Here is a 13688-nt window from a genome sequence, read left to right as displayed (position 1 = left end):
TCATTATTCGAGGACGATTGACATGATTATTTTTTTTCCTTTTAGTCTTTAGTTTCAGTTTTGCTAGACTTAGTTGGGGCATGTCCCATCATCTCTAGTCAGTTAGAGGCTTTATTTCAGACATAGTTAGATTCAGTTTTTAACTTTTAAGTTTGATATTGCAGTTGTCATTAAACTCACATATTATTTATTCAGAATAGAAATGGGTATTTCCCCATCAGTTTATTTTATGATATGTTTCTAGCTTCCGTACATTGTATTTTATTTAGTAATCTTTTGGTATGCTTATGATATGCCAGCTCAGGGTTAGCTTGGGGTTACTCGTGATCCTAAGTCCCGTGTCCGCGTCCCGGGGGTAGTTTCGGGGCATGACAAACTTGGTATCAGATTTGCTCGACTTGTTCCTTCTTCATTTTCTAACCCCAATTCACCTAAATTCGATTCTTTTTCTCCTCTTTAAATTTAGATACCCAACATATGTACACAAGAATCTAATCAAATAAAACTCTAAAATCGACCTTAAACTCTCAAGAACTCCTCAATCTCATCCCAAATTCAAGAACGAAAGTAAATTCAAGAACATTCAAACTTTCAACTTTTAGGATGAATTCATGCTGAATTAAACATGTTTGGCGCATGGGTGAATGAACCTGTAACACCCCGACTTTTCGAAACGAATAAATTGACTCGTATCTTCGTGGAAAGACCAGGAGGGTGGGTAATAAATTAAGAATGATGTGTTATATGATGTTTTAAGTGTTCAAGTGTTGTATCTCAAGTTTTGAAGTTAGGTAAGTTGCAAAATAAAAGTTGGCAAAAGTTACCGTAAATTCATTTTTAAAGATTTGTCTGAAATTTGGGTCAAATGTCTTAGACATTTTCTCCCAATCTATTAAGATTTATGGTCCCCGCGAGCTATGAAATCAAAGGTCTACGAGTCTAGTTTCCAATGCATCAACCCATTCGTTCATATGACTTCAGAATGGAGAGATATTTGCGTTTTCGCAAGACTGCGCAAGTAGGCAAGTGAGGTGGGTCCCCTAGGTCGGTAGAACTTTATATATATCATCTTCTTCGAGTTTTCTTCATCTTTCCTTCATTTCCCTTGGTGAAGAACCAGAAAACTCACAAAACCTACAAAACCCACTTCTAGGACAAGCCAATTTACTGATTTTTGTGACTTAAGTCCTTGATAAAAGTTGTTCTACGCGTTGAGCTCGACAACATGGTATAATTTGTTTTATCAATTTCTTAGCATATCGTACTTTGGTGTGTGGACAGCAGGGGTTTGGGCATATTTTAAAGTTTTGAGCTGTATTACAAACTTATAATCAAGGTAAGACCCTTCTTTCATCGACTCTAGCTTTGATAAGTCGCAAATTGCAATTTGCGACAGAAATACATATCTTTTATCGGATTTTCGTTGTGTCTTCTATTCTTTTGTGTTGATTTTGATCCTGCCTTGTTGTAGTATCAATGGGGGTTGTGATTAAAGTTATTAGGACACGTGACTTCAACGAAAAAGGTATGTTAAGGCTATTACCTACCTAGCTTAGAAGCAATGTATTTGGGTTGTTATCCTTGATATACTTGTAGTCGTGATTGTTGATTGTTGGCTGCTCGAGTTGATAAAATCCTCCCTTGTCGGGATTCTTATTCAGTTAGTAGCGTTCCTAGGTTGGACACGACTTAGAGGCTATTTGTATAGGTTGCTTATAACTAAATTTCTCGCTTTTAGCCATTAGATTGTTATTGTTGCCCTGAGGGCTATTGTGGTTAGCTGCAAGAATGTGATCTATGCCTAGAAGGGCTATGTTCTGCCTACAGGGCTATATGGATGCCTAAAAGGGCTATGAGTTGCCTACAGGGCTATATATTGATGCCTAGAAGGGCTATGAGTTGCCTACAGGGCTATATTGACGCCTAAGAAGGCAATGTGCTTCCTACAGGGCCATCTTGTTGCCTAAGAGGGCTATGAGTTGTCTATAAGCTATGTTGATGCCTAGGAGAGATATGTGCTACCTACGGGGATATATTAATGCCTAAGAGGGCTATGTGACTACCTACAGGGCTAGGGGACTACCGATAAGGGTATATAGGCTGATTGGCACCTTCCGGGCTTATGGGGGCTTGAGTAGGTGGTTTTGTGTGCTGCTTGTACCTACCGAGCTTATGGGGACTTGGTTAGGTTGTTGTTTTATTATTTTTGATAAGTTTAGATTTAGGAGCAGGTCAATACACTTATCTTATCCTTGATTTATTTATGAGATTATTCCAGAATATCTTGATACCTCATCATAGTCTATTGCCTTTCATACTCTGTACATTATTTTGTACTGACGCCCTATTGCCTTGGGGGCGCTGCATTCATGCGTACAGGTCCTGACAGATGAACGAGTAGACCTCCGTAGCAGCATGATTGACTTTTATCCGGTTGGCTAGCCCCTTTCCTCTGGAGCTGCCAGAGTTGGGAGGTTTGTTACCTTTTGTTGTATATATCTTTATGGGTAGGCTGGGGTCCTGTCCCGCTAATATTTACTACTCTTAGAGGCTTGCAGACTAAAGTGTGGGGTGTATAGCTACGTTATGGCCATACTGGCCTATGTTGTTGGTTTGCTGAAGCTTGTGAGCTGTTTGATGTATTGTATTGATATATACCTGCTTTTAGTCTTGGTATAGATATCATGGTGGCCTCGACGGCCCAATCAGGACTTCTGTGCTAGTTGGCTATTTATTTATATGATCTCCTGGGAGTAGTTGTTTCTTTTATAGATTAGTTGACAGGGGTCTTGCCGACCGAGGGCTTAGTTTTAAGCCGAGATATACTTGTTTGTTTTCTTGATTGCGTGTGGCTGCCATGCGCTAGTAGCAAATGGTTCAACAGGGTCGGCTCGGGCCTGAGTTTTGGTATTAGGAGCCAGTTGCGCCCCTTGAGTTTGGGGCGTGACAGAACCCAACGCTGTGTGAACTCACATACCTCGTAGGGATCACTCCTTGACGAAATTCACAAGTGATTTTTGAAGAACTTGACGATTCTTGCTCCTTCTCCTCCTTTCTCTTCTTATTTTCTCTTTTCTAAAACCCTAACTCAATATCATAAAGGCGTAAACTGAATCCTATCAGTTTAGATCCCAATTAATTACCAAAAACGAAATTAAGTCATGGGGTATGGAAAAGATTATAATGCCCTTCTAAAATCCGGATTGGACATTTCCTTATTCCCAACTTCCAATGGGGATATCTCATTCATACAAACTCAGAATTGTGCAAACTCGGCGGTGTTGGAAAGATCATTCCAAGATCTTTCCTACGATATCTGGAAACACACCTAACTTATCATGAGATAGAAGTTATGGTCGTTTGAAGTTGACCAAAAACTCAACCTTAACACACTTAACAATTTCCAGATTTTCTTTATACTTTCCAAAAATGACTATTTCCTCTTTTAAATTCTTTTTTAGTTCTTTCTAGTTACAAGGTGTTACAATATCTCCCCCTTGGGAACATTCGTCCTCGAATGAGCTTACTCTTAGTAGGCTAAGGGTATAACATCTAACATTCAGTTCAAACACCCAACAAACAATGCAAATACAACGTGCAATCTCATAAGTTAAAGAGTACTAAGAAGAGAATTAGTACATTGTTCTGGAATTTCTCCGGATTCGAAGAGATGTGGATATCTCTTCTTCATATCCTCTTCCGCTTCCCAAGTAGCTTCCTCAACAAGTTGATTCCTCCAAAGGACTTTGACTTATGCTACCTCTTTTGTTCTCAAATTGCGAACATGGCGATCTAGAATTTGAACAAGATTCTCCTCATAAGATAAGCTATCCTTGATCCCAATATCTTTGGTTGGTATGATCAACGAAGGATCGCCCATGCACTTTTTCAACATGGAGACGTGAAAACCGGATGAACCGCTGTTAACTCTTGTGGTAGCTCTAACTCATAAGCTACATTACCTACCCTTTTTGATATTCTATAAGGGCCAATATACCGGGGACTTAGATTCCTCTTCTTACCAAATCTCATGACACCCTTCATGGGTGAAACTTTCAAGCATACACAATCATCTACTTTGAACTCTAACTCCCTTCTCCTAACATAAGTGTAGAATTTTTGACGACTCTGCGCCGTTTTCAACCTCTTTTGAATCACTTTCACCTTCTCTATAGCTTGATGAACTAAATCTGGTCCTATCAACCCTGCTTCACCAACTTGAAACAATCCAATAGGAGATTTGCATCTTCTACTATAAAGAACTTCATAAGGAGCCATTTTGATGCTAGAGTGGTAACTATTGTTGTAAGCAAACTCAATAAGAGGTAGGTGATCATCCTAATTACCTTTGAAATTAATCACACAAGCCCTCAATATATCCTCTAAGGTCTGAAAGTGCACTTTGCTTGACCATCTATCTGAGGATGATTTAGTCATTCGATCCACAATCACCCAAATAGAATCATGTTGCCATGAGAACTTGGCAAACCTGTGATGAAATCTATATTGATCATCTCCCACTTCCATTCCGGAAGTTCTATATTCTGAGCCATACCACTCGACCTTTGGTGCTCTACTTTAACTTGTTGGCAATTTAGACACTTAGCAACAAATTCTGCAATGCTCTTCTTCATACTACTCCACAAATAAACTTCTCTCAAATCTCAATACATCTTTGTGGAACCCGGATGAATGGAATATCTGGAGCTATGAGCTTCTTCCATGATCCTCTCTTGGAGTTCATCCACTCTAGGTACATAAAATCTACCTTGATACCTCAACACACCATCCCCCCTTGTTCAAAAGCCATTACTTTTTGCTTATGAACATTTTCCTTTCATTCAAGAAAAATGGGATCTTGGTCTTACTTCTCTTTCACTTCTGACACTAATGATGATTCAACCCCATTCATCACCACCACTCCTTTTTCTATGGATCCATTAGTCGGACTCCCAAGCGTGCAAGTCTATGCATATCTTTCGCTAACTCTCTCTTTTCTTCCTCAACATAGGCGGTACTACCCATAGACAACCTGCTTAAAGTATCAACAACAACATTAGCCTTACCTAGGTGGTAAAAGATACTCATGTCAAAATCCTTGAGTAATTCTAACCACCTCCTTTATCTGAGATTAAACTCTTTCTGAGGAAACACATAATGAAGAGTCTTGTGATCAGTGAATACATCTACATGAACACCATATAAATAATGACGCCATATCTTCAAAGCAAACACTATAGTAGCCAACTCTAAATCATGGGTTGGGTAATTCTTCTCATGAATTTTCAACTGTCTGGAGGCATAAACTATAACCTTGCCATTCTGCATTAACACACAACCCAAACAAACTCTAGACGCATCACAATAGACCACAAAGCCTTGCGTACCTTCTGGTAATGTCAGAATTAGGGCAGTAGTCAACCTCTTTTTCAATTCCTGAAATCTTTTCTCACAAGCTTCAGACTATTGAAACTTCACCTTCTTTTGAGTTAACTTGGTCAAAGGGGATGAAATAGATGAGAACCCCTCTATGAACCTTCTATAATAGATAGTCAAACCCAAAAACTCCTAATATCAGTTGGAGATGTGGGTCTAGGCCAATTCTGCACTGCCTCTATTTTCTGGGTATCAACTTTAATTCCTTCTCCAGACACAATGTGGCCTAGGAATGCCGCAGACTCAAGCCAAAACTCACACTTAGAGAACTTGGCATATAACTCCCTATGTTTTAAAGTCTGGAGAACTATTCTAAGATGACTAGCATGATATTCTTCATTCCTTGAATAGATTAGTATGTCATCAATGAAGACGATAACAAACATATCTAAATAAGGTTTGAAAACTCTATTCATAGGGTCCATGAATGCCGCAAGCACATTGGTCAAATCAAGGACATGAAAAAAAACTCATAATGACCATAACGGGTTCTGAAACCTATCTTTGGAACGTCACATTCCCTTACTCTTAATTGATGGTAGCTAGATCTAAGATCTATCTTAGAGAAACAGGTGGCACCCTGAAGTTGATCGAAAAGATCATCAATTCTCGGAAGTGGATATTTGTTTTTGATGGTAACCTTGTTCAACTGACGGTAATCGATACACATTCGAAGGGAACCATTTTTCTTTCTCACAAATAAAACCGGAGTGCCCCAAGGTGAGACACTTGGTCGAATAAAGCCCTTATCAAAAAGATCTTTCAACTGCTCTGTAAGCTCTTTCAACTCTGCTGGTGCCATTCTATATAGCGGAATAGATATAGGGCGAGTATCTGGAAGAATATTTATACCAAAGTTTATCTCTCTCTCGAGGGACTCCGGGAATATCATCTAGAAAGGCTTTTGGAAATTCTTTTACTACTGGAACTAACTAAATATGAGGTATCTCAATACTAGAGTCATTAACTCGGACTAAGTGATAGACACACTCCTTAGAAACCAACTTCCTTTCCTTAAGGGAAGAAATAAAATGACCCTTAGGCGCTGTTGAACTGCTTTTGTACTCTAAGACTGGCTCATTTGGAAACACGAACTTGACAACTTGAGTTCTACAATCAACTGAGGCATAACAGGCATGAAGCCAGTCCATACCAAGAATGACATCAAAATCTACCATGTCTAACTCAATTAAATTAGCCACGGTACTCTTGTGATTGACGAAAATGGGACAATCAAGATAGACTCTCTCTGCTAGAATAGACTCACCAATAGGTGTAGAAACACTGAATGGTTCACTAAGTTGCTTAGGAATAACATCAAAATTCATCGCAACGTAAGGAGTTACAAAAGATAAACTCGCTCCTGGGTCTAGTAAAGCATAAACATTAGAGTTAAAGACTTGGATCATACTAATGACAACATCTGGTGAATCCTATTGCTCTTGGCGACTAGTGATAGCATATAGGCAGTTTGATCCTCCGCCAGTACCGGCCGTAGTCCCTCTAGGTGCAACTCTATCTGGTGGAGCAACTGAAGAAGATTGGGCTCTACTACCCCCATTACCATTACCCTGCCTGTTCTTTGGACACTCTCACATGAAACGCCCATTCTGACCACACTTGAAACAACCAGTGGAACCCTCACGACAAGTACCTGAGTGGTTCCTACCACACTTAGCGCTGGTAGGAGGCTTACTACCCTCTTGCGCCACACTACTTTGAGAATAGGCAGGCTTGACTCTGAAATTCTGACTATTGTACTCACTTTTGTTCTTACGTGTTGGTGCACTAGCCGATGATGGAGCAGTTCCCTTTTGTTTCTGTTGGAAGGATGACCGGTTGGCATTACTCTTCTACTACCCGGACTCATTCCTTGTCTTTGCTCTCTTATTCTTAAACTCCTCTCTATCCCTCAACTTCTCTTCCTCAACCTGCTGCACATAGACTATCAGCCTTGAGATATCCATGTCACCTATCAGCATTGTAGCCCTGCCCTCTTTGCTTGATAAATGGGACAACCCAACAACAAACAGACTCATTCTACTCTTCATATCCACAACCATCTCAGGAGCATAACAGGATAGTTGGGTGAACTTCATCTCATACTCATGAATGCTTAAAGAATCCCGTTTAAGTGTGAGGAACTCTCGTACCTTAGCCTTTTTTAGTTCTCGGGGAAAGAATCACCCCAAGAAGGCCTCCTCAAAACAAGCCCAACTCACATGTGGTGCATCTTTAGCTCGGTTCTTCTTCCATTGATCGAACCAAATCCTAGCGACACCCTTCATTTGGTATGTAGCTAGTTCCACCCTCTCAGTATCAACAATGTGCATGACATCAAATACCTTTTGCAGCTCCTCAATAAAGTTCTCTGGATCTTCCGTAGTGCTTGAACCAGTGAAACCTGAAGGGTTCATCCTCAAGAACTCACGAATCCTTGAAGTGTCAGCCTCTTCTTATCGAGCTCCTCTTTGTTGCCCAACCTGATTAGTCACAACTTGACTTAGCATCCTAATTGCTTCCCTAAACTCAATATTAGTAACTTCTCCTTGAAGTTGCACTTCAGATACATTGGGTACCCCTTGATCCTCAACATTACACCTAACATGATGACCTCTGATAGCTTTTTGTGGAGGCATGATTATCTGAAAAAACGCGCAAGCACTAGTTAGAAGGAAATTTTTTAGAGATCAAACTCTAATGCACGAAATAAGTGTGAAAGAAGTGAGATATTTTTCTATGTGTTGCAGCCTCCTAATTATAGATGTGGCGTACTTCATACCGATAACTAGGACTGTACAAACACGGCTTCATACTCCCTAGGAGTCTTAAACTCTGTGCTCTGATATCAAGTTTGTCATTCCACGAGCCTACACCCCGAATGTGGCTGGCACTCGAGAACCGTTACTGGCCCCAAGCGAACCCTTGGCCTAGCTTACTTACTCAGCGGAAGACTTAAACACAAGAAATAGTCTCAAAGGATAACTCATGCAAATATCTTTAATGAATATTAAACTTAGCCAAAATGGCAACTCAAGTCTCAACCATTAAAATAGGAAATAGAAAATTCAAGAACTAACATCTGACTGTCTATGAAGCCTCTAAAACAACTGAGATGGATGTCGGGACAAAACCCCTGATCATCCTAACAATTTAAATACTAAAGAGCAAATGATAACAAATGAGCCCTCCGAAAAGCAAAGAAGCTCACCAACTGACCCTGAATGCTCAACTGGATCAACGAGGCACTGGATGATGATCCTGGTTACTTATGTCTGTGTCATAATAAGATGCAGGTTAAATGGCATCAGTACATTGAATGTACAAATATGCGAAGGGAATTCTAAAACAAGACATAAGCTTGAAAGGAACTGAAGAACTTACCTGACTTAACTCAACTCAACATAACTGAACTCATTTCAATATAAAGCAGTTTAAAACAAGTGCAATATAAGGAAAAGCTGTTTAAAACATGTATGTCAACTCTGTGTATTTGGAAATACAATAATATTCTGTGTGTATGCAAATATACACTATAACTTTGAAATGTATGTAAAATACAAATAAACTGTGTATATATAAATACAATTACTTATGTGGGAGTTTCTCTATCCGACAACCATCACTTAAGTGCTATCGTGATGATACATCATTTTGCCTCACGCTGCCAGGGCCGTTCTATACCTTGCCATGAGTATAGAACCTGAACTACTAAGTGGATCCATTAGTCTATGCTAAAAAGCGCTAAGGAATCATCTAAAAAGTATGATCCTTTTCTACCCATGGTGGCTACATGGTTTATGGGGGCTGTGAGTTGTCTCAACTCTCCCCTATATCGGTGCTCAATATTACTCCCAAAATCTGATACTAGCTTTTATGTTTATAAACATACTTCTTTCTGTGATTTGAGATAATTGCTCAAAAACTTAGGTCAAAGGCTATCTTGGAAATCAGCGTTTTCTCTCTTTCTTAATTGTGAAAGCATTTACTTTTTAACTGAAAACTAGCTCAAAGACTCTTTGGAAATCTCAGTTTCCTTTCTTGTTAAAATGTGAAAAGATTTACTCTTTACTGAAAACTAGCTCTAAGGCTCTTTTTGGAAATCATGGTTTCCTTTCTTCTTTAAATGTGAAAACATTTTAAACTCTTTGGGAATACATAGTCCGCATATACACTTTTGAAGAACTGAACTTCAACTTTACTCTTTACTCAACTCAAAACTCAAGTTTTAAAACAAAGTTAAATCATTTGTAAAAGACTTTTGGAAGACTCTATGAACTTCTCTTGACTTGGCTCTTAACTTCTTTTGACTGGGATCTTAACTGATCGTTAAATTGAATTATGGATTCAAGGATTTAGATTTGTGATAGGAAAGATCTCATGATGTTTAGGAGTGTTTTTAGATAGTTAAACACGAGAAAGGATCAAGAAATCACTGTCTAGAATCAAGTCTGGGATGCGGAGATGCATTTAATTATTTGATCGTGAAATAAATTTTGAGGCAGAACGGTCCGTGACCGCTCCGCGACGCGAGGAAGATTTTTCCAATCCTTAGGAACAGGTCCGCTTCGCGGATATGGTACCCATATTTACCCGACTTGTTCCTTCTTCATTTTCTAACCTTAATTCGCCTAAATTCGATTCTTTTTCTCAATTCCTCTTTAAATTGAAATACCCAACATATGCACACAAGAATCTAATCAAATACAACTCTAAAATCGACCTTAAACTCTCAAGAACTCCTCAACCTCATCCAAAATTCAAGAACGAAAGTAAATTCAAGAACACACATCGAGAACATTCAAACTTTCAACTTTTAGGATGAATTCATGCTGAATTAAACATGTGTGGCGCGTCGGTGAACGAACCCAACGCTGTGTGAACTCAATACCTCGTAGGGATCACCTGTTGATGAAATCGACAAGCGATTCTTGAAGAACTTGAAATTCTTGCTCCTTCTCCTCCTTTCTCTTCTTCTTTTCTCTTTTCTAAAACCCTAACTCAATATCGTAAAAGCGTAAACTGAATCCTATTAGTTTAGGACCCAATTAATTACCAAAAACGAATTTAAGTCATTGGGTATGGAAAAGACCATAATTCCCTTCTAAAATCCGAATTGGACATTTTCTTATTCGAACAACCCAACTTCCTATCGGGATATCTCACTCATACAAACTCGGAATCACGTAAACTAGGTAGCGTTGGAAAGATCATTCCAACATCTTTCCTACGATATTTGGAAACACACCTAACTCATCCTGAGCTAGAAGTTATGGTCGTTTGAAGTTGACCAAAAACTCAACTGTAACACACTTAACAATTTCCAGATTTTCTTTATACTTTCAAAAAATGACTATTTCCTCTTTTAAATTCCTTTTTAGTTCTTTCTAGTTACAGGGTGTTACAAGAACCTACCTAACTTGTCCAAAGTGTGGTAAGAACCATCTGGGAGAGTGTCTTGTAGGAAAGGAAGAATGCTTTGGGTGTGGTCAGTTTGGTCACCGGTTGAGAGATTGCCCTTCTGCTAAACAGGGTCAGGAGGAAATAATGGTAGGGCTTAGTCTATAACTTCAGTAGCACCAGTAGGTCGCCCGACTCAGCAGTGTAAGTCATTTGGTACAGGTGGCAGACAACACCAAAACAGGTTGTATGCTCTTCAGTCTCGCTAGGATCAGGAAGATTCTCCTGATGTAGTCACTGGTACGTTATGAGTTTTTAACTTAGATGTTTATGATTTGTTAGATCTAGGGGCTACTCTTTCCTTTTTAACTCCATATATAGCAGTAAACTTCGGTGTCAGTCGAGAAACTCTCTCAGAACCCTTCTCAGTCTCTAATCCAGTCGGTGGCCCAGTTATTGCTAGACGGGTATACATAGACTACCCTGTCACAGTCTCCCAAAAAGTCACCTCAATAGATCTTGTAGAGTTAGAAATGGTAGATTTCGATATCATTCTAGGCATGGATTGGTTGCATTCCTGTTATGCCTCTGTCAATTGTAGAACTAGGATCGTTCGTTTTTAGTTTCCAAATGAACCAATCCTAAAATGGAAGGGTAGTACCTTAGTTCCTATGGGTCGATTCATTTCTTACCTTAAGGCTAGAAAGATAATCTCTAAGGGTTATCTCTATCATCTAGTTCAGGTTAAGGATTCAAGCTCCAAAACCCCAACTCTTGAGTCAGTTCCAGTAGTTAATGAGTTCCCAGAAGTGTTTCCAGAAGATCATCCCAGAGTTCCTCCCGAAAGGGAAATCGACTTTGGAATTGATCTCTATCTAGATACCCAGCCTATTTCTATTCTTCCTTACAGAATGGCTCCAGATAAGCTTAAGGAATTGAAAAAGAAGTTGAAAGACCTTCTAGATAAGGGCTTCATCAGACCTAGTATTTCTCCATGGGGTGCACCAGTGTTGTTCGTGAAAAATAAAGATGGTTCTCTCAGGATGTGCATTGACTATGAGCAGTTGAACAAAGTCACAATCAAGGGTGCTAGTTATTTCTCAAAAATAGACCTCAGATCCGGTTATCATCAACTTAGAGTCAGAGATAGTGACATTCCAAAAATAACCTTCATAACTCGATATAGTCATTATGAATTTGTAGTTATGTCATTTGGACTAATCAATGCTCCTGCAGCTTTCATGGATTTAATGAACATAGTGTTCAAGAAGTATTTGGACTTGTTCATTATCGTTTTTGTTTATGATATGATATCCTCATTTACTCTAGGAATGAGGAAGAATATGTGAATCATTTGAGGGTTGTCCTGCAAACTCTCCAAGATCGCCCAGTTATTCGCTAAGTTTAGTAAATGTGAATTTTGGTTGCAATCTGTTGCTTTCCTTTGTCATATTGTATCTAGTGAAGGGATCCGAGTGGATTCTCAGAAAATAGAAGCAGTGAAACAATGGCCCAGACCTACCTTTCCTACAATTATCAGAAGCTTCTTGGGTTTAGCATGTTATTACAAAAGTTTCGTGGAAGGATTTTCATCAATAGCCTCTCTACTTACTAAGTTGACTCAGAAAAAGGTTTAGTTTTAGTGGTCTGATGATTGTAAGAAAAGCTTCACAGAACTGAAAACTAAGTTGACTACAACTCCTATTTTGACTCTACCAGTGGGTTCAGATGGTTACGTGATCTATTGTGATGCATCCAGAGTCGGCCTCGGTTGTGTATTGATGCAACGATGTAAGGTTATAACTTATGCTTCTAGACAACTTAAGGTGTATGAGAAGAACTACCCAACTCATGACCTCAAGCTTGCAGCAGTGGTATTTTCCCTTAAGGTTTGGAGACATTACTTGTATGGTGTTCACGTAGATGTGTTCATAGACTATTTGGGCCTTCAGTATGTGTTCATTCACAAAGAGTTGAATCTTCGCTAGTGGAGATGACTTGAGTTCCTCAAAGATTATGATATGAGTGTGCATTACCATCCTGTTAAGGCCAATGGAGTAGCAGATGCTGTTAGCAGACTATCTATGGGTAGTGTAGCACATGTTGAGGAAGAAAGGAAAGAATTAGCAAAAGATGTTCACATGCTTGCTCGCTTGGGAGTTCGCCTTATGAGCAGATCAAATGGTGGTGTAACAATTCCGAATGGGTTAGAATCTTCATTGGTAGCGGAGTTTAAGGAAAAACAAGACAGCGTTCCTATATTGCTTCAACTAATGGGTGCAGTCCATTAGCAGAGGGCTGAGGTTTTCTCCTAAGGGGGAAATGGTGTGCTTCGCCATCAGGGTCGACTATGTGTTCCTAAGGTGGGTGAGTTGAGACAATAAATTCTTACGGAAGCCCATAACTCTAGGTATTCTATTCATCCATGCGCCATTAGATCTGTGGGAGGTCCTTTAGTGGAATGGTATGAAAAGAGATTTAACGGATTTTGTGGCTAAGTGCCCCAATTGTCAACAATTGAAGGTAGAACATCAGAAACCAGGGGGTATGACTCAAGAGATCAACATGGACTTCATTACAGGTTTACCTCATACTTGTAGACAACATGACTCCATTTGGGTGATAGTTGACAAAGTTGCTAAGTCTGCGCGCTATTTGGCGGTTAAGACTACAGACTCGGCGGAGGACTATGCTAAGCTTTACATTAATGAGATAGTCAGGTTGCATGGAGTTCCTTTGTCTATCATCTCAGATTGAGGTTGTCATAACCCAGGGGAACACCCTAGAAGTAATGCTGTACTTGACCCCCACGGGGTCTCATACAAGCCCTTAGCGTATCATAATATAAGATA

This window comes from Solanum verrucosum, unplaced genomic scaffold (assembly GCF_900185275.1).
Source record: "Solanum verrucosum unplaced genomic scaffold, falcon-dt-bn FXZP01000157.1, whole genome shotgun sequence".
NCBI classification, from domain to species: domain Eukaryota; kingdom Viridiplantae; phylum Streptophyta; class Magnoliopsida; order Solanales; family Solanaceae; genus Solanum; species Solanum verrucosum.
The sequence above is the reverse complement of the archived record's forward strand: the minus strand, read 5'-3'. Positions refer to the sequence as shown.